This window comes from Paramisgurnus dabryanus, chromosome 3 (assembly GCF_030506205.2).
Source record: "Paramisgurnus dabryanus chromosome 3, PD_genome_1.1, whole genome shotgun sequence".
NCBI lineage: Eukaryota > Metazoa > Chordata > Actinopteri > Cypriniformes > Cobitidae > Paramisgurnus > Paramisgurnus dabryanus.
Genome location: NC_133339.1, coordinates 16,199,820 through 16,222,210, shown reverse-complemented (window position 1 = coordinate 16,222,210; position 22,391 = coordinate 16,199,820). Strand labels below are relative to the sequence as shown.

The 22,391-nt window shown below is 37.4% G+C and overlaps 1 pseudogene; it reads left to right on the top strand.

Annotated features, from left to right (window-relative positions):
* The first annotated feature begins 1,909 nt into the window (after nucleotides 1–1,909).
* Nucleotides 1,910–10,854, top strand: LOC135768482 (uncharacterized; annotated as a pseudogene).
* Nucleotides 10,855–22,391: the final 11,537 nt, after the last annotated feature.

Here is a 22,391-nt window from a genome sequence, read left to right as displayed (position 1 = left end):
TGTGTGTGCTGCAGTGTTTCCCACAGGATTTTGAGATACTGTGGCGGTGATGACGTCACACGCCGATTAGCATATATGTGACGTCATTGCATCGTGTTTTACTCTTTGATTCGTCACATTATATTGCATTTTAACACAACTGAATGCTATTTTTACATAGTTTGTGTTCTGTTGTCTATAAAATAGTGACTAAACAGGACCCAGTAACGACCCACGACCCAGTAACTCTTTGTTTAATCCATTCAGCTCTTTCTTTAACTGCTGCTAAAAACGCAACATATAGCACAGACAATTTGTTGCAAATTCAGAAATATGAGAGAATACACGGTTGCTGTTACTACAGAACATGTGCACAGGCATGATGCATCATAGGTAGGGAGAGAGCTCGGACACAGACTCACATCAGAACGGGTATGTGTGGGAAAAACTACAGCTAACCTTTTGTTAAGTCACTCATGATGAACTTGAACAGCCGTCTTCAGAGGCCCGCCACAGATAAATCAATATATGGGAAACACTCACGCCTCTTTGATTATTTCATTGCTCATTTCATTGATCATTGACGTGCCCCTTTCACGTTTAATGTATAAAAAAATACGGAGGTTGGGGGAGGCAAATTTACTGGTCGCACATGTGCGACTGGATGTAAAATTCAGTCGCACTCTCTCGAATTTTTGGTCGCAGTCTGGAGCCCTGGCGGTTATGCACACTGAGTGGCAAAAAGTCTGAGCGACATCATTAGCATGTACACTGCGGTTTAAAAGTTTAGGGTCACTTGACTAAAATGTTAACTAAAAACCTTTAATCTGAAGGTGTATGGTTAAATGCTTGAAATTATTTTTGTAGACAAAAATAAACCTGTGCCAAACAGATTAATTTCTGTTATTATAAAACTAAAATTTTATTTTAAAATATTATTTTTGAAATAGATGACTAAACATTGAAGAAAAAGAAGCCAATAAGAGCCCAGATTAAATATGAACTCCTTCTGTACTCTTTAAAATTCATCCTAAATTGAAAATTTAAAAAGCTTCTTGAAAAAATGACATGAGTACGGTTTTGCAGTTTCTAGGAAAAGGGTGACTGCATTTCAGATAATAAAACAGAGTTTTGATTTATTTTGGATGCTTTTAGTCACCAACATAATTCTCAGAGTTACATTTGTGTTATGCCGTAGTATGGACAAGTTTATTATTATTGTGTAATATGGAAAAAAATATAAATAAAGAATGAGGAAACGTGTCCAAAATGAGGGAAGTTGTTGTCTGATTAACTGTGCAAACAGATTTAACAAGAATTTGTAGCTATATCGTTTGGTAGTATTAGGCAAGACAAATATATATACGTATGGCAAAAAGATATGTCTGGTCATATGCCAAGATCCCCAGACTAATGGTTGTATTATGGTCGCTGTCAAGGCCAACTTAATTCGATTTAAGATGACAATTGTCAGTTATTCTGCCACTTTCTATTAAACCCAGGCATTTTGTTCAATGTTTGCCACTCATGCTTCAATAAGGGGGCGTGTTCATGTGTTAGAGAGATGTTGATGCATATCTTCTATAATCGTGTTGTCTAACCAGCTTCTTGTTATGCCACACCTGTGATGGATTATCTCAGCAAAGGAAAAGTGCACACTAACACAGACAGATTTAGACAGATTTGTGAACAATATTTGAGAGAAATAGGCCTTTTGTGTACATAGAAAAAGTCTAAGATCTTTGAGTGTTTATGATTAGTTCAGTGTATATATATGTGCTGTTTGCACTGTAAATGCAAGGCTTACTGAAATGCGGTCAGGGCTCCAGACTAACTTTTTCACTGTTAGTGAAAAAGTTACTGAAATTTCTGACTAATATTCAGATGAAACCACACACAGAATTAAGATAAAAGTTTGTGTGGTGAAGTCATGACCAACACCTGTGTACACTCAATAATCAGAGGTTGAGGTTTGCTCTACTTAGCCTACTGTAAATTGGTCAAAAAACAGCGCTGTACACATAAAAGAGTACACTTAACTAATGGCATGTTAACAAAAAATCTGATGTGCCCATGCAGTGCTCTACCTAGAAAGAATTTTAGTCTGTTACTAAAAAACTTTTGCAACTTAAAATGTTTCAGTAAATCAATTAAGATTTTTTTACTTGCACCAATGCATTAAATTAAGCAGTGGCAACAGATCCTCTGAATTGTGTTTTAGAGTGTGGACTCATAATCTACTAGATAATCAATAATTTCAGAGTACGTCAGAATAAATCCAAACATAACAATTTATTTGTCAGGTAAATTAAATAACCCCATTGTCAGGTAAATGAAGTAAGGTAAAAGAAGTAACCCCATTTACACCTGTATTTAGCGTCCTTCACTCGTGCCCTACAAATTTAAATGATAACATACATATATAACCATTGTTAAAAGTTTTCCTGTATTTTTTTAGCATTAGTAAGTGGGAAATCAAATCTGAACTTGGTGTTGTGTGGAGCTGATCCGGGACTGAAGGTCAACATCTCCAGACTTCTACAAGCTGATTCAGGACTGAAGGTTAACTTCTCCAGACTTCTACAAGGAAAGAAACCATCACATCAGCAAGAGTTCAGTTCAGTGTGTGTGAAGAAAGTAGAGAAGATACATGGACATCAGATCTCTGTTGTTGAACTTCCATCACTGACTCAACTCTCAGAAGATGAAGCGATGCATCAATCTCTCAGCTGTGTGTCTCTCTGTGATCCTGGAGTTCATCTGTTTCTCATCATTGTTCCTGTTGGTCCACTGACTGATGAAGATAAAGCAGAAGTAGAGAAGATCCAGAAGATGTTTTACTCCAGTGAGAACTTCATGGTGATCTTTACATCTGATCTCACTGTTGACAGACGTGTGACAGATTCTCTAGAATCATATCCTGAATGTAAGAATCTGATCAGTGACTGTTGAGGACGATACAGAGTGATTGGGTTAAAAGAACATAGAAAATCAAAACAAATACCTGAACTGCTGGATTATATAAAAGACATGAAGATTGAACCATATACACCTCAGATGTATGTCAGAGCTCAAGAGATGAGAGTGAGAGATGAATATGAAGAGAAACTGAGTGAGTTACAGCTAAAGATCAACTCATATGGTAAGATTTTAATACTATAATGTAAGTTAAAGGAACACGCTGACTTTTTGAGACTTTATCGTATTTACCCTATCCCCCAGAGTTAGATAAGTCCATACGTACCAATTTCATCTCTGTACGTCCCGTAACTCTGTCTGAAGCACCCGCCGCTAGCCTAGCTTAGCACAAAGACTGGAAGTAAATGGCTCCAGCTAGCATACTGCTCCTGTCAGCGGACAAAAGACAACGGAGACAGTGATGAACTTAAATGAACAGGTTTATTGATAAGGGGTAAATAATTAATAATGAGGGAATAAGTGAGGGAGTCCTCGGTGGAGCCACAGACACACTGAACATAGAATTTCCAATGACGATGAATGCCAGGGATCTCTGAAAGATATGGAAAGAATATGAGTCAGGTTTAGTCACCGGAACGGTGTCTGTGTGTTTGTGGCTGGTATATATAGTGCAGTCTTAATGAGTGGTGACAGGTGCAGCAGATTAAAACTCAGGTGATGGTGATCGGTGATAAAGACGCGTGTGAAGATTGAAGATTGACAGAGATGACAGAGGAAAAACCCCTTAACAAAGCAGTCTTACAAAAAGCTTATTTTTAATAAACATATTTTTTCTGGTTTAAAAACAGTATTTTTGTAATTGAAGGACTTTACTGGTTTTTGGGAGTCTGTATTACATTCTGAACATGTAAAGCACCTTTTAAGCACCTATTTTTATGAGTATTTTATGTGCAATTTGAAGAATGTGAAGTAATTTGTTTCATGAAAAAATGCTACTGTCATGTTGTAAAGGCTGTAGTTGTAGACATGCCAGTGTTCTTGAGAAGTTCAAGCTATTTTATTGCATAGTCTTTTTTGTACATACATGAATTTAATTCCTAAATCTGAATTTGATTTTCAGGTATTGAAGATGAACAGGAAGATGTGAAACATTTAAGGATTGTTTTGATTGGGAAGACGGGAAGTGGAAAGAGTGCATCAGGAAACACAATACTGGGATTAAATGAGTTTATCAGCCGATCAAGCACAGATTCAGTGACGTCTGTTTGTGAGAAGAGAGTTTGTGAAGTTGATGGACGATCAGTCGCTGTTGTTGATACTCCAGGTCTGTTTGACACAAAAACACAAAATGATCAAGTGGTGGAGGAAATCATGAAATGTGTTTCACTGTCAGCTCCTGGACCTCACGCCTTCATCATTGTGTTGAATGTGGGTAGATTAACTCAGGAGGAGTCAGAGACTGTAGATCTGAGTAGGATGTTCTTTGGTCCTAAAGCTGCACAATTCAGCATCATTCTTTTCACAAGAGGAGATGATCTTGAGGATCAATCTATAGAGGATTATGTGAAGAGCAGTACATCTGCAGAATTGAAGAAACTGATCAGAGACTGTGGAAACAGATATCTGGCCTTTAATAATAATGAAACACAAGACAGAACTCAAGTAATGAAACTGATAAAGATGATAGAAGAGATGAAAACAACAATTCAGGGTAGATATTTCATAAACAGCATGTTTTAAGACACAGAGATGAGCATTCAAAAGAAAATGGAGGAAATACTGAAAGAGAAAGAGAGAGAAATTCAAGCAGAAAAAGAGGAATTAAAAGCCAAGCATGAGATTGAAATGGAAAACATGAAGAAGACATTGGAAGAAGAGAAAAGAAAAGCAGATGAGGAAAGAGTGAAAATTGAAAATAAGTTTAGGCAGCAGGAAGAAACTCTGAGGAAAGAATTTGAGGAGAAAGATAAAGCAGAACAACAGAAACGAGAGAAAGAGAAACAGAAACAAATAGTGGAGGAAAAACAACAAAGAGCTGAATATCATCAGAATATAGAAAAGATGAAGAGAGAGTTTGAACAACAGAGATCACAGAGAGAGAAAGAGAGAATTTTTGAATTTAAATACTCCTTTAATAGAACAATTTCAAATATTCACAATAATTTTACAGACTTACACAAAAGAATAAATATTATTGTATAAAAACAATAAAATTATTATTTCTTTTTTTTAAAAAGGAAGCAGCAAATTATCATCAGCATCTACTGTACAGAGAACCTCATTGATCCCCCAAATGCACATGAAAACCTCTACACATTTCACCATTTTATAATAGGCGTGCTCTATTCTAAGCCGAGCCGCCACCAAACCTTTGAAAATCATCAACACATCCAAAGAACCCTGTCCTGACAACTTATTTTTTCTAGATTTCCAAATAGCAAGTTTTGCTGTACCAGACAAAAAATTCAATAAAGTCAACTGACTTTTTCTTTTTTCTGTATACCTTGGACCATATATGAACAATTCAAGAGAGAAAGCCTCACCAATGTCAATGAACCATTGGGATAAAAATGAAAACAAATCATTTAATCGAGAACACTGTACAAATAAATGAAAAACTGTTTCAGCATCTGTACAGAAGGGACAACCCACCCCTACAGAAGGATCAATGTGCACCACGTATCTGTTTGTGGCTATCGCCCCATGGACAATCCTCCACTGAAGATCACCTGTCCTTTTATCAATTGGGCGTTTGTATAAAGACCGCCAGCATCCTCTAGGGGAAGAATCAGTTCCAAAGAACTCAGTCCATTTTGTTAAAGGAAGTCCACTCAAAAAGTTAGCATTAGATGCCTTCACACAAGAAATATAAAGGGCTTTTTTTCCTACTTCCTCAAAAACTCCAAGCTCTGGGGTTTTAAACGACAAAAGACACTTCTCATCCTCTTGCCATTCTCCCACCGCAATAGTGACATCAAGAGAGGGAAAAATATAAGGAGCCCCCTTTCTCCATTGATCCAATGCTACAGAATCATTTGTCAAAGTCTTATGATCTATATGCAAAGCATGAAATATTTCAGAAGTAGCTTGTTTCAGCAACCGCAAAGACTTCACCCCAGTCCTTTTACTCAACTCCTCCAGGCTTAGTGTCAAAATATGTCCCAACTTTGTACATCCAGCAGCAATTAAAACTGCACGTAGACTAGGACCAGACATAAGTCTTGATGGTAAAAAGTCATTGAGAAAAATTGGCTCTTCAAAAAGCCATAATCCAGCATGTGTATCAGCTGTACGTGAAATAGAAAACACCTTCCATGCTTCCAAAACTGACTTATAGAAAGGTGTAAGATTCACACGATCCTCACCCTGGAGCTCCATTAAGAACAGATGCTTGTCCAATCCCATACTCCTGACTCGCCTAAGGAGAACAGAAGCCGTCTCTAGCCATGCTACATCCGTGTGATACAATAGTCTCTGAGCTGTTTGTAACCGGAAGGCCATAATTCTGGATCTGATGTCTATCAACCCTTGACCTCCCTCTTGAACAGGAAGATATAAAGCAGCAGCACGAGTCCAATGTTGCCCAGACCAAAAAAAATTCACCAGTTTTCTTTGAATGTCCTCAATAAGTCCAACAGGTGGCTGTAAAACAGTTACTTTATGCCACAAGGTAGAAGCAACCAAATTATTGGTCACTAAAATCCTTCCCCTATAGGACAACTGACGTAGCAACCATGTCCATTTAGACAACTTGCTGCACACTTTCTCCAAAATACCCTCCCAATTTAACTTTTGATAGTCATCTGACCCCAAATAAACCCCCAACAATTTAAGTCCCTCTCTGCCCCACTTAAGATCTCCAGGTAACTTTGGGAGACTCGCTAATTCCCTTTTACCAGCCCAAAACGCCTCACTTTTAGCCCAGTTCACTTTAGCTGATGAAGCTTTCTCATAAAGACAGAGTACCTCAGATAGACACTTTATGTCTTCAGTGTGATTCACAAAAACTGTAATATCATCGGCATAAGCGGTCATAGAAATTTTTGAGTCTAAAGAAAAACCAGGCACATTAAAACCTGTCAATCTTTCTCGAAGTTTAAAAAGTAGTGGCTCAATTGCTAAACTATATAATTGACCCGACAGTGGACAGCCTTGTCTTATACCCCTTGAAATAGGGATCGGACAGCTCAAAGCACCTCCTACCTTAACCATACATGATGCACCATTATATAATAACTGTATTAACTTTAAAAATGATTCACCAATACCAAAAACCTTCAATAAACTAAAAAGATAATTGTGATCAACCCGATCAAAAGCCTTCTCTTGATCCAGGGCAATTAATCCGACATTCACATCCAAACCCTTACAAATGTCCACAATATCTCTTACTAAAAACAAATTGTCCATAATAGACCTCTTTGGAATACAATATGATTGATCCTTGTGTATGACCAAACCCAGGTATTTTTTAAGTCTATTTGACAAACATTTTGAAAAGATTTTATATTCTGTTGTAAGAAGGGCCACAGGGCGCCAGTTGTTTAAAAAAGCTAAATCCCCCTTTTTTGGCAATAATGATAAAACAGCATATTGACAGGTGACAGGTAAAACTCCATCTCTTATAGACTCACATAATACATTAAAATAGTCGTATCCAATGCAGTTCCAAAACTTCTTATAAAAGTCTGCTGGCAGTCCATCTATTCCAGGAGATCGTCCTGAATTAAGTTGTCCCACAGCGGCAGTAATTTCCTCAAATGTAATATTAGCATCCAATACAGTTTTAGAGTCAATGTCCAACTGAGGAAGACCTCGAAAAAGCTGTGCCATAGTATCATCATTTTCACAGTTTTCAGCAGCATAAAGACTTGAATAAAAACTTACAGCATGGGTTCTCATTTCTTCCTTCTTAAACGTTATCCTCCCATCAGGGAGTTTAAGACATGGCATTTGTTTTTGTTGAGCCGCCTTATATTCTAGATTGAAAAAGAAAGAAGTGGGGGCATCCATTTCTGCTAAAGTCATGAAACGGGACCTTATCAGAGCTCCCTTTACTTTCTCGTTTAATACCAGACTTAGCTCTCTCCTTTTCTTTTGTAGTTCACTGTACAATACAGAATTATGTGCATCAACCAACTGCAATTCCATTGAATTAATTTGCTTTTCAAGTGATTCAATCACATTCTTTATTCTACTACTACAGTTGGCTGTATACTGCTGACAAAAGATTTTTATTTGCGTCTTGCCTACATCCCACCACTGTTTCAAGTTCTCAAAAGAATGTTTGTTCTTTTTCCAATTTTCCCAAAAGACAACAAACTTCTCACAAAAAGCAGCATCTTGCAGCAATTTAACATTAAAATGCCAGTAAACCGATTTTCTAGGTGCATTTGACATGGTCATTGTCATAATAATTAAATGATGATCAGAAAAACCTACAGGACAAATGCAACATTCAATGACTCTACTATTACAATAATCTGACACATAAAACCGATCTAATCGGGCAGCACTTACTCGATTGTTAAAAGCTTTAATCCATGTATACTGTCTATCATTAGGGTGTTTAATTCTCCACATGTCTAATAACTGGAAGTCTTTCATAATTTTTGATAATGCACTTGAAGACTGTATATGAGGTTCCTCAGTATTACGGTCTATTGTAAAGTTTATAGTACAGTTCCAATCTCCACCAATAACAATCCATCCTTCATTAAAACACTTTTTAAGACTCTCATTTAATATATTAAAAAAATTAAGGCGTTCTTGTCCCACTGTTGGTGCATAAATATTTATCAGGAAAACAAGCGTTTCTTGAATTTTAGCTTTAACAATCAACATTCGACCCTTTACTGGTTCCTCTGTACTTATAATATCCACCCTTATGGTTGAAGAGAAGAAAATCCCCACCCCTCTACTTAAATTTGTACCATGACTTAGTATTTTATGTCCTTTCCACCATAAATTCCACTCAGTCTCATTCATCAAGTCACTATGGGTTTCTTGTAGAAATACAATGTCAAGCTTTTTTTGTTCAATTGTTTCATGGACTATAGCACGCTTTACACTATCCCTCCCACCATTAATATTTAAAGAGCCTATCTTCAAAACCTCCATAAAGAAAATTAAGGTGGGAAACAAAGAAGTAAGCATGATAGAAAAGCAAAGAAAAGACAGAGTGTAATACATGATTATTTGCGATTTTTTGGGTTGTTCTTTTTCCTAATCATTGCTTTACTTTTTCTTATGCTCGTAAGATGCTTTTTCAATCGAAAACGCTTCTTCTCACTAAGTTCCTCAACTCCAACTGTCCTCTGATAAAAAATAACAGATTGTACAAATTTGTCTATATCAGGAAAGAAATCATTTATGTTAATTTGTTTGCCATAAGTTTCATCCAGAAAACTATTGATTTGATCCAAACTATACAAAGATTCTTTACTGAAGCCTCCTGAAAAAGCGGCCTGAGATGCATTAAATACCCCATCATTTTCACACATAGAGACTTGTGAAGCTGTATCATCAGACTGTTCATCCTCATCATACATTTCCTCATTATTCAGAACACCAGAGTATAAGTTTTCTTCAATTCCATCATTTGCACTTTCCAACTGTTTCGTCGTACCACTGCTACTAGCTGCTACTTCAGCATGATCATCATAAGGTAAATCGACCAGACTACTCTTTGGGGCCACATTAACTACAGCATCATCATTTTCAGTGTTAACAGCAGGTAACATATCATCTGAATTAACATTAACGTTACTCACCTCAACAATGGGAACAACCTCATCTTGCGCCGTATCAACCCGATCAGCGATATTGTTTGCGAGTGCGACCTCATCGTCTGATCCTGCCGCATTTTCTGCATCTGTTTTCTTATGTGGACACGTAAGACGCTTGTGTCCAACGTCTCCACACTCGAAACATCTTATACTCCCAGTAGATGCATACACCATATATAATCGTCCCTCATGTTTCACACGAAAGTTAATATTCAGTGTATTCTCAGGAGATTCCAGCGCCATGTAAACATATCGTCTAAAAGACGCAACATGCTTCAAAGCCGGATGTTTACATCCAAGCGCAACAGTTTTAAAGGGACTGACAACTTTTCCAAAACGCGCTAACTCACGTTGTAAAATGTCATTGGATATGAATGGCGGTATATTTGATATCGTTACTTTCGTTGTTGATGTATACAGCGGAGAAAGCTGCACAAAAGCATCTTTAACAGTAAGGCCAGTTACTATTAAACGATTAACCAAATTCTGTTCCTTCAAAAAAACAACTACGGCCTGATTCATACGTGATGCAGACACGATATTCTCGTGACCGATCTGATCCCCGACTGAAATTAACACATCCTCCACTTTGGCATTATCCTCAGGAACACACCTGAAACCATTACGGAGTGAAAGTGGCGGCGTCTCTTCAAGAGACGCCATTCTGCCACGCAATCGCCAAATCTTTAACAAATCGCTTTCTTAACCATGTATTCTCTGGAAAAAGAAAGGAAAATCACTCTCATAAAAAAACTCTCAGCCACACGCTCCTCACACTCACCCAGCAAACGCCAACGCACACGCACGCGCACGAGAGAGAGAGAGAGAGAGAGAGAGAGAAGAGGAGGATAGAAAGAGAGAAGAGAAATACAGACAAGATCAAGAGAAGATGAAACATGAACAAGAACAAATAATAGCAGAATTAAAAAAGAAACAAGAGGAGGAGATTAAAAAGAGAGATTTAGATGAACAGAAGAGAAGTGAACAAGAAGAGAGAGAAAGAAAAGAATGGGTGAGAAAAATAAGAGAAGCTGAAAATGACAGAAGAGAGATTCAAGAGGAAATAAAACGACAACAAAGAGAATGGGAGGAGGACAAGAAAAGACAGATGAGAGAGAGAGAGAGGATGATGACAGAAAGAGAAGAGAGAGACATGAAGAAGAACTGAGAGAAAAACAAGAAGAACTGGAGAAAACCAGAAAGAAATTTGAAAAAGAGAGAGAAGAGGAGAGACAGAAACAAAGAGAAGAGAGAGAACAGAAAGACAGAGAATATGAAGAGAAGAAAAATGAAATGATGAAACATTATGAGAAACTGGAGCGAGAGAGAAAAGACGAGTGGGAAAGAAAAAGAAGAGAGGATGATGAGAGAAGAGAAGAAGAGAGAAAGAGATGGGAGAAAAGAATTGAGGATATAAAAAGAGAAAAAGAAGAAGAGATGAGAAGAATAGAAAGAGAAAGAAAAGAAAAAGAAGAAAAAGTACAAGAAGAAATGAAGCAGGAACACAAACAGAGAATAAAAGAGATGAAGAAGAAACATGAAGATGAAGCCAGGAAACAAGCAGAAGAATTGAATGAATTTAGAGAGAAGAATGAGGAACTTTTTAAAGAACTTAAAGAAATGCTGGAGGAACATCAGAAACAACGTGAATTAATGGAGAAACTTAATCAGCAAAAAAGTGAAAAAGAAGAACCAAAAGAAGAAGAGACAAAAAAATTGTGTGTCATTCTGTGAAAAGTACAAAACACAATAATTCCAGTAATACTACTAAACATGATATTTAATATTGCAGACTACTTAGTTGCCTACCAAAGACTTGTCCATGAGGCTAAAACACAATAGTTTTCAAACATAATTGCAAAAAAATGCAAATAGGCCAAAAGTACTCTTTAAAACCATTAATTCAGTTCTCAAGCCTGTTGCTTTTTCAGTTCCTGTTGCTAATTTTGAGAAGTGCACAAAATTTTCAGAATTTTTTGTCCAGAAAATATAGGATATTAGATCAAGCCTCCCATCACCTAACATAGACCACTCTCAATTGGTTTGTCCATCCGGTAGTTTTTCTAACTTCCAACCAATTTTCTCAACTCAAATACTCAAAATAATTTCCCAGATGACACTTACATTCTGTCAATCAGATGTTCTGTCTGGTCATCTGTTTAGAGGGGTTTTGGATACAATCGGCTCCACCCTCTTAACTATAATAAACAGCTCTTTGATAAACGAATTTTTCCCAGACAGTTTTGAACATACAGCCTCTATTAAAAGGACCAAACCTTGATCCTACTGTGCATAACAACTACAGGCCTATTTCTAAACTTTGTTTCATTTCAAAGGTTTTCGAAAACGTTGCACTTTTACAGTTTACTCAGTACTTGTTTTATTTTAACATTCTAGATCCATTTCAGTCCGGCTTTAGAGCGCTGCATAGCACTGAATCAGCATTGCTGAAAGGCACAAATGACATCTTGTTGTCTATTGCCTCCAGGTCTTCTGCAATCCTGATTCTTTTAGATCTGAGTGCCTCATTTGACACTATCGATCATGACATTCTTTTGAAACACCTTCAGTGTGTTGTTGGAATCCATGGCTTGGGTTTATAGTGGTTCATCTCATACATAAAGGGGAGAACTTTTTCTGTAAATATTGGGTCCTTCACATCACCCCCTATGCCCATTCATTGTGGTGTTCCACAGGGTTCCATCTTTGGTCCTCTACTATTCTCCCTTTACATGCTTACCTCAATATTTCAGAAATATACTGTAAATTATCACTGTTACGTCGACGACCTTCAACTATATCTACCAATTACACTAGGCAATGACTCTTTATAAGACCATCTGTTTTCATGTTTAAATGAAGTCCTGGATGACAACTGAGTCACTGCAACTAAATGAAAATAAAACCGAAGTGCTTCTTCTGGGTCCTGCTGCTACCGACAACTCGGTTTAAAAGCAATTAGGTTCTTTAAGTAAAAACCTGCATAATCACGCAAAAAATCTTGGTGTTAATTTTGCCCCTCATGTCCAATTTGACAAGCACATAAATACAGTTGTAAAGAGTAACTTTTTCCAACTTAGATCTGTGGCAAAAGTAAAACGCTTTCTTTCTAGTAAAGACCCTGAAATTCTTGAAATGATCCATGCACTAATTTCTTCACGATTTGACTACTGCAATTCTCTCTATGTTGGTCTACCACAATCCACATTGTTTCGGTTGCAGATAGTACAAAACTCTGCAGCCAGATTGCTGACAGGAACTAGAAAATGTGACCATATCTCCCATATCCTTGCCTCATTGCATTGGATACCCATAACATTCAGAATCGATTTTTAAGGTTCTTCTATTCACATACAAAGCATTGAACAACATGGCCCTGGATTATATTTCTGATCTTATTAAACCATACACAGCTGTCAGATCATTAAGATCTTGTGATCAGTCACTTTAATCTGTACCTCGATCTCGCTGCAAATCAAAAGGTGCTTTTTCTGTAGCCGCCCCAAAGCTCTGGAACAGTTTACCGTTGGGTATTAGGAGCTCTCCAGTACGGGGTGTTTTTAAAACAAGTTTAAAGACTTACTTTTACACCTTAGCATTCAAATGATGTTTGGGTATGTATATGTAGTTGTGTAGGGGTGCGGGGGTGCTTATATGCATGTACAGATCTCTTTATATACATCTCTTTATAATGGACACTTCCAACTATGTATATACAACTTTGTCTTATTGTTTTGATATTTGATTTTATCCTCATTCTTGTTTTCTCTTCCTTTCTATTTCTTTTATTTTTAACTGTTTTATTGTAAAGAACTTTGGATCAACTACAGTTGTGTTAAATCTGTGCTATATAAATAAACTTTGACTTGACTTGCAGTAAGTCTGCTTGTGCTAAACCTAAACATTTCTCTGGAGTTCCCGCTGTCATTTTAAATGATGTCTGTTTCACTTCAGTAACTGAGAGAAAAGTTTCTTTAGACAGAACCTTAACCTCTTGATTGTGACAGAGGGAGTCAGTGTACTTATTAAAATAGCTACGTTTCATTTTTTTATGTGAGTCTTTAAATAAGTTTAAAGTTTAATTTTTAAGTAAACATGCATTTAAGTACCAGATAATTATGAAATGATTTTAATGCCCATCTTTCTGATTATTTCTCAGTGTCTTTATTAGACAACAACCAGACAATACAGATTATTTGTATGCAGTATTTTAAAGTCTGAAAAACTTTCAAGCATTTAATGTCATCTCTCTTTATGTATTTTTTGGGTTTTATTTTACGATAATTGTCTGTTGAAAATCATTTCAATCTAAAGCATTTTGAATTGCCTTTGTGCTGTATAATTAAACTTGCCTTGTTTACAGTGTGAAAAATAAGTATTATTACTTATTATTAACCTGTCAATATTTTTTATTAAACACATTTCTGGAGCAGCAATTGATATGACATTTTAACCAGACATTACTATTAACTCTGGAAATCCACACAGATAAGTTAATAATAATAACATAATCCATAAAAAAACATATGTGTAATAAACTGAATGCTCTTTGCATGTATTAAATGTTCTTCAAATACATTTACTTCAAATCTGCTTAATCTCTGCCTCAGGTTGATAAGAAATATTTCACTATTTCTAGTTGCAGTTTCAGTGATTTTGTAACTGTTTAATATGTCTTGTCCAAAGAAGTGGAGTTTGCATACACTTAGAGGGTTTTGCAGCTAAAGAGAGTCATATTTGTTAAATAATATTTGACATTTGTTAAAATAAGGAATTTAAGTGGCTTATAACTTTTTCATGGTCATTAAAGGTAGGGTAAGCGATCTCTGGTAACTATTGTTGATATTTTAAATCACTAAAACAAATACGCCCCTACCCCAATAGGATCTGTACCCTCTTTTGATAGAGCCGCCCCACACGTACAGAACACAGGCAACAATGTCTTAAATGATTGAAAGCAATGTGTGTTAATATGGTAATCCAGGTCGAATGTGTTTTGATAGTACTGTGTGTTTTAATGTGTGAATGGTTTCACTCTGAAGGCGACGTTAAACACCCAGCACAAGAGGAAGAGACAGAGGTCAAAATGTTGCTGTGGACAAACACCTGTAGGACACATAGATCACATGGACATGCTGCAGGATCAAAAACTAGAAGTTATACAAAAGTGTCCCTGCATGACTGAATTTTTTTATCAATATTTGTTTAAACCCCTGATAGAACTGAGCGCTCTATCCTCCACATCATTAGTAGACACGCCCTTACTACTGATTGGCTACAAATGTCTTTTGGTACTCGGCACAACTCACTTTTCCAAAGCGTTTTTCAAAAACTGCTTTCCATGCTTTTAAAGAGAAATTACCCAACATAAACAATCATATTGTAAGAGCATGATGAAAAATTATCATTAACAAGAATGTCTTCAATGCCTTTACTGCCTTTCTGAGTCTTGAAAGTAGTGAGTTGTGTTGCTGTCTATGCTGTCACCAGCACAAATTCAGGTAAGTATGAAGTCATGTGACTGACTATATCTGTCTGTTTAGTTTTTACCTGTGTGTTGTTCCTGACTTCACCTAAACTCAGGGCTGCGTTCTCCGAAACTACCTTAACGCTACGTCGTTCTTAAGTTGTACCTTAAACTGTACCTTATCGCTAATACGTGTTTCCCGAAACGTTCTTAGTTACGTATACCTTCTGTAAGTCATACGTTCGTAAGGTTGGTCTGGAGCACTCTTAGCTATACCTTATCCTACATGACTCCACTAGGGTCCATCACTTTCATAAAAGCTTACATTGCAGTCTATATAACTAAATATTTGTAAAAAAAAAAATTAATAATAACAAGTTGCAATACACTCCGTGTTTAATTAGGCAAATATTTTTATATTTAAAGAATAAAACATTCACATAATTAGACATCATTGCATTGATGGTTGTTTGATTTTTAATTATGTTTTCCGAAGGGACATCAGCTGCGAACTATTAAATGCTACAGGCTTAAGAAACTATTTAAAAAATATATATATTGGTTGTTGGAGTTGGTGAAACTATGGCAGCTATACAGCGAATCCTACTATTTCATTTGTGCATTTCATATCCGTTTAATCTTAGTCTACCGGCTAGTATTTTAGCTGCATAAATAAATCGGGTAAAAAAAAACTAATGATGATTATTAATGTTAATTTGACTTTGCATCGAAGTTTTTTGACGTTTTACAACTTTGAGGCAACTGCATGCCATATTCTTTATTAACATTCAAAATAAACTGCTCCACGTGATTACTGCTTGTATAGTCTCCTAAGGTCAACAAAATTTCCACATTAAAACTAATCAAGCTAAAATCTAAAGCAATCATACTATATTTTTATAAAGGCTATTATATAATATATATATTTTATATGTTATATTTGAAGTAGACAGAAAGGCTCCAGAAATGCGTTCATTAAGCTTTATCCGCATTGTAACCACGCTGCTTGCGCATCCAGTGTCCAAGCACAATAAACGCGTGAACTAATGAACAACAACAGTTTGTTTTTATATATTTTAAGTGTAATGCACAGCCAAGTACTTGCATGACCCACTTTATTCCCCTGTGCAATAACGCACTTATTGGGAACCCCTAATATAAATTATAATTTCAAGTGAAGGCATAGCGGATGAATTGGAGCAGTTTAAACATGATACGTTTGGAAATAAAGTTGCGGGTTTTGACGGGTTTGATATAAAATATAGGAGGTTGAATTTAGTTGTTTGCAATTTGAAATATTTTTAACAGATATTCCTAATAAATTTAACTTGAACTATTTCTAAAATGTTTCTTTAATAAAGAACACCGCTATCTCATAACGCAGCGAAACCTATTACATGAAGTGAATAATTGATTGTCGAGCAATCAATATCAACCTATTCAGCACCTCCACCATGGACAGCACCCGCTAAGGTTGAACTTAAGAAGGTTTACCTTAAGCAACATCCTAAGGTATAGTTCGGAGAACACACATAGGAAAGGTATACCTGTAGTTAAGGTTTAACTTAAGAGCCTTCGTAGCGCGCTAAGAGACAACGTTATCGGAGAACGCAGCCCAGATCTCTTCCTGCTCATATGAAGGAAATAATGAAAGAAACATCTCAGCACAATGAAACCTTAACATAAAGGTATTTACATTTAGACTCTTCATGTTTGTAATCTGTGTCTGTAAATATTAGACAGAAGAGTAAATAATGAGTTTAGATATAAATGCAATATCACAGATTTGCTGTAACATCAGACAGTTTCACTTTCATCTTCAGTTATAGAATCGACTCATGATCAGATATTTGTGTTAAAGATTTAGTTCAGTGTTCAGAAGAAGACGTGTGATGTGTTCAGATTATTTCTCATTTGGGTGTCATTGTATTGTTTGTGTATTAAATTTAAAGATCTGCTCACACAGACTGTGCATTGGTTTAATATCTATAAGAAACTGGGCTACATGACTATCTTAAACTGTACTTCCAGATAATTTTTCTTTATGTATAACAGTGGCGAATCACCAAACAACTGCTCAGACAAATTTAAGAAATCTAACACAGTGTAATGTATACAGATGTTCACAGGAAAAGAACATATGAGCTGTTTAATGAAACTTTAATATCTTAAACTTCATAAGATGTTAACAGAGGAAATACTAATTTTTGTGACGAGATTTATCTGTGGCTAGAAGATGATCATCTAGAGATAAAATAAAGAGACAGGATCATGTCCACCACTGACAGCACAGGTGAGATACACAGATAATGTTGATATTTCTCACTGTTATGAATCTCAGAGTTTAATATAAGTGTAATGTTTTTGTTTTCTGCAGTGTCTGTTGTTCACAATCCTGCTCGCAGGAGAAGAAACAGCAAAGAATATGATCCTCCTTACAGTAAGTCTTTACATGGAGAAACATGTTACAGATGATGTTGTGTTGTTTCAGTGTGTGATGTTGAGAATTGTAAATATTATGGGCCCTATTTTAACGATCTAAGCGCATTGTCTAAAGCGCACAGCGCAACATCTAAATGGCCGTGTCCGAATCCACTTTTGCTAATTTAACGACGGGAAAAATGTTTTTTGCGCCGAGCGCATGGTCGAAAAGGGTAGGTCCTATTGTAATGGGAGTATTTTGGGCGTAACGTGCAGTAAACCAATGAGAGTCTCAGCTCTCATCCCCTTAAAAAGCCAGTTGCGCTGGCGCTATGTCTAATCCCTATTTAGATGACGGACTTTGTAAACTGAAAAACTAAGCGGAGGAAGAAGATCCCCAGTTTAAGATTAATGTTAAAAAATTATGTTGTTTTTCCACTTGTATTGAAATTGTTATTTATTTATTAAAACCTTTAAAACCCGTTTTCTTTTAGTCATGGAAGTAAAAAGCAGGCTTGTAATTGCTTTAAATGTATGGCTATCCAATATCATCAAAAAATAATTTACAAGTATGTAAGATAAGGTTTGTACTCTAAAAATACTTTATTTGTAACAAACAGGAGGTAAAGAATTTACAAACGGCTCTCCTCACGTTTCAGCACTTGGACAGCGGTTTTTTTAGCAAAGAGTTCTTTAAGCATTACTTAAAAATGTTTCTCATCTCACCATATCCACAGTTACAGAGTCATCATATACAATAAATCCGTGAGGTAGCATTAAAAAAAAACATTTAAAAACAGGCGCATTTGTTCAAAGCAAAGCATTTATTTACTTACCAGGCTGCAGGTGAAGCAGCTCTTTGCGCCTTCTAATGTCTCATAATTAGTCCACATTTATGTCCAAGAGACTCAATAATAATCTTTTATATTCAATCCTTTAATCTTTCATATTTAAAAGCATTTTTGTGCTGCTGCGCATTCATGTATCTTGTGATAAGCAAACCCGCGTTGTCCTCCCGTGTATAGGCGCATTAAATGCGCTCTTTAAATAACATAAAACACATTGCGCCATTGACTTTAGACTTTAGACCAGGTTTTTGTTGGTCAATGGCGTAGTCTATTTTAGTTGCCTCAAAATAGCAATGCGCCAACAATGCGCCTGAACACACCTCGTTTTCAGACCAGAACGCCCATGGGCGCAAAAGGGGGCGCAAATGCATTTGCTATTTAAACAACGCGGCGCTAAACGTGAAAATTAGGGTGGAAACTAGCGAAAGACACTTGCGTCGTGCATTGCACTGCATTGCGCCAGGTGTAAGATAGAGCCCTAAATGTGTGATTCTTCATTACAGTGAGGATTCTTCTGCTGGGTAAAGATGTGTCAACAAACAGTCGAGTGGGAAACTTCATGTTGGGAAGATCAGCGTTTGATAGTGAAGCTCCTCCAGATGATCATCAGATTGAGAGAGTCAGAGGAAAAGACATGATGATCATCAGACTGAAGTCAATGACAACATAAAGAAAATCATTAAAAAATCCTTTAACAGACATTACAGACTGAAGAAAAACTGCACTGCTGCTCATCTTATTGAGACTTTTAGAGACATTATCAAATCAAATGATGGCCGTTATCTGATCTGTGATGAATATGAAGATGCACAGAGTTTCATAGTGAAGCAGCAGACAGATGAAAGAGGTGAGTGTGAATATACATGATTTACATTTACATTTAGTCATTTAGCAGACGCTTTTGTCCAAAGTGACTTACAAATAGGGTAAACAATAGGAGCACAAGAACAGTTTCATCAAGTCTAACACAGTACACATAGCCATGGGTTAGTTAGTTTTTTTTTCCACAAAAAATGTACAGATAAAGATGGGAAAATAGAAAAAGATATTAAGCTCTGAATTAGTAATTAAGGTGTTTGCAGAAGAGATGGGTTTTTAGCAGATTCTTAAAGACAGCTACAGAGTCAGCAGATCATGTTGTGACCAGCAGATCTTTCCACAGATGTGGACTAGATCCAGAGAAGCTGTGCGATATAGCTTTTGAGCACAGGGATTGAGAGGGTTCATAAGTCTGTATAAGCAATTGAAGGTATGGGACACTGATCCAGTGGTGGTTTTAAAGGCTGTTCTGAATCATCTGTAGGGGTTTGATTGTGCAGGCTGGGAGTCCGGTCAGTAACGCATTGCAATAGTATAGTCTGGACAGGACAAAAGCCTGGACTAGGACTTGCATTTTCCTAATATTGTAGAGGATGAATCTACAAGAACGGGCGGTGGTGCTGGCCACATGCTCGAGAAGCTAAGTTGATGATCACCCCCAGTTTTCTGGCTGTCCTGGAAGGCGTAATGGTCAAAGAACCTAACTGAATGGAAAGGTTGTGATGAATCTTGGGGTCAGACAATATGACAAGCAGTTCCGTCTTTGCAAGGTTCAGCTGGAGGATGATGATCCTTTATCCAGAGTGAGATGTCACTCAGGCACGCTGAGATGCGAGCAGAAACCGTAGGGTCATCAGGGTGGAATGACAAGTGGAGTTGTGTCATCCTGTATATTGAAAAGAGCACTGGTCCAAGCACTAAGCCTTGAGGTACCCCGGTATTGAAATGATAGTAGTGAGTTTTAGCAGAGGAGACGTCTGTGGAGAAAGAGGCCAGAAGAAACTGATAGAGACAGAGGTCAGCAGGATCTTTTGATCTGCGCCACTTCCTCTTTGCAACCCCGAGTTTTGAGCAATGCTTACCGAGAACATCAGATAACCAAGGGGCAGATGGTGTGGCCTGGGCTGGTCCAGATGTCAGAGGGCATAAACTGTCTAAGCAGGATGTAAGTGTGGAGTATAGTGTCGGTGGCGTTGTTTGTATCTAATAGAGAGAGTTGGTTGGGGGAGCATGGAGGAGACCACAGAGGATAAGCGAGAGGGAGAGAGCGTGCATAGGTTGCGCTGGCATGTGAACCTCTCATATCATCAGATCATAAAGACAGTGAAAGAGTGTGTGGATCTGTCTCATCCAGGACCTCATATCATCCTTCTGATTTTTAAACAGTGAGTGAGGAGAAAGTGATCTAATGTGTGTAGCGGGGTGACCTGGGTGTGACGAGTGGAACAGCAGCGTGTGTAGATAAGATCTAATAGATTAGCAGACCTGTGGGGTGATGAAGTGGGGGCTCGTTTGAGGTCAAATGATACTGTCAGGGTGTTGAAGTCAGCTGCCTGTGATTTCTCAAGGTGGATGTTGAAGTCACCAAGAACAACGGAATACCCTCCTCTGGGAATGAAAACAGAAGTACATCCAACTCCTCCATGAAGTGTCCAAGTTGACCTGGAGGTTATAGACAACTAGAAAATAGATTTTAGTAGGGATGATAGTAACAACATGCGGCTCGAAAGAACTGCAGTCACATGAGGATGTGAGCTGTTGGAATTTCCAGTCCTTTGGAATGAGCAGACTGATCCCTCCACCCCTCCCTGTAGTGTGAGGACTGTGGGAGAAAGTGTAGTTGTTAGAGAGGGCAGCTGCAGTGGCAGTGACCTCTGGTTTAATCCATGTTTCAGTAAGTGCTAGAACAGAGAGACCAGAATGTGAAGCAATAGCAGAAATTAAATCTGCTTTGTGTACAGCAGATTGGCAGTTCTATAAGACAATAGGAAAAGTAATTGAGGCAGTTGTGGATGGTGAAAGAGTGCAAAGATTATTAGCATTGCGTTGCTGTCTGCGTGATACAACTGATTTACAAGTTGTAATGACAGTGAGGATTACAAAGCACATAGTCTAAATAGAGAAGTAGGAAATGTACCAGAGAGGAGAAAAAGATAAAGATAAATATAGAACAAAAAGTTAGTACAAGTGCCCTGTCAGTTTCCTGCTTGTTGGAGTCGCGCAGGTAGAGTCACTGGTCTTTACACTCTACAGTCTTCACACAAGGGGGGCTGCATGCGATGAGGCTGTCGCTGTCAGGAATCTCCAGGTAGGAGATAGAGTGAGAACCCAATTGCAGGATAGATGAACAAACAGGCTTTATTATAACAAAAGATACAAAACAAAAACCCACGAGGGGGTAAAACAAGGCAAAGATAAACAGACAATAAATATAAAACTGACACTAAACTAGGACTGAACAAGACCTGACTACAAAAACAATAAACTTGAACAATTTCCTGACAATACACTAACTTACAGATAAACAGGTAAATCCAGACAAAGGCACAAATACTGGTTTAGAGTCAAGACAGCACAAGTATCACATGAATCTTTACAAAACGAATCAGCACAGGACAGAGAACACAAGGGCATTAAATAGGGAACAAATCAAGAGGGAACAGGTGACAAGGGTTAAACAATAATGGGATGATTAACAGGGAAACGAGGGGGCGGAGTCAGGAGACGAGACATACAAACACAAACAACCTGGGCCTGCCATGATCCTGCCTCAAGACTGGAATAATAAAATGACAAGAGGGCAGAATCATGACAGAACCCCCCCCCCTTAAGGAGCGACTCCCAGACGCTCCTCAGGGGAAACACTAAAGACGGGACATGACTAGGGATTGGTATCGTTAAGGTTTTAACGGTATTACTACTCTTACCGGTACTGCTTAACGGTCCGGTGCTTTAACGGTATTCTTATCGGTACTTTGGCCAATGTTAACATTTGATCACGAACCTATGTTCACATGATTAAGTTAATTATGTGTCTGCATTTCATTATTACAAATTAATTTCTGGATATCATTTCTAAATATTATACATATATTTATTAATGCACCAGCGTGAAAGCTGCAGAAAAAATGCTCTAAATAGGATATTTAG